This window comes from Manacus vitellinus, unplaced genomic scaffold, assembly GCF_001715985.3.
Source record: "Manacus vitellinus isolate BGI_N305 unplaced genomic scaffold, ASM171598v3 scaffold_114_pilon, whole genome shotgun sequence".
NCBI classification, from domain to species: domain Eukaryota; kingdom Metazoa; phylum Chordata; class Aves; order Passeriformes; family Pipridae; genus Manacus; species Manacus vitellinus.
Window position 1 is genome coordinate 452,532 of NW_021938861.1, and position 737 is coordinate 453,268.

A 737-nucleotide genomic window follows, 5' to 3' on the forward strand; every position below is an offset into this window, starting at 1 on the left:
ACAGAAAAAAAATAAAGGTTTTTTCCACTACTTCCAGTCTCACCCTTTGCTAAAACTTAAAAACACGATTTCCAACGTTATTAATTTTTTTTTTACCTTGCAAAACAGACTTTATTTTTCTTCCTTGAAATTTTGTGCGGTGCACACATCTGTGTGTCTACAGAACACACCTCGACAAAAAGGTTTTCATCCATACATTACTTTTTATTTAATGTCATGAAAAATTCAGAGAACAGTTTTGTCCTTAAATAAACATTTCTCCCTCCCCTACCCTCCCTTCCTAAGCTGATTGATCTGAAAGAGGAAATTTTATTTAGGGTTTTTTTTTTCTGGTCCCTTCCAGCCTGAACACTTTTCTTTGGTTTTAGAACTCCTTAATTCCTTATTTCCATTAGACTCATTAGGGACTCCTTAGGTAGGGATCCCTCTCCAAGGTCCCAGCTCTCTGAAAATCCTTTAAATCTGGCAATTTATAACCCCAACTGTACTTTAAAAAACCTTTCCAAGCCCTGGGGCTGTGATTTCTGTCCCAGCACTCCCAGGCTGTGTCAGGCTCACTCCTCCTGGCTGAGCAAATACTGAGGCCTCTCCCTATAAACTTTCCCTAAAACTTCCCCAAACTCTGCCAAGTTTCCCTAAAATCCACCTCTTGGGGGTCACTGGTGGTGTTTGGCCCCTGCTCTGGGTGGGCTGCCCAGTTTTCCTGGGGATTGTCCCCAAAAAGGGGCACGGGCAGT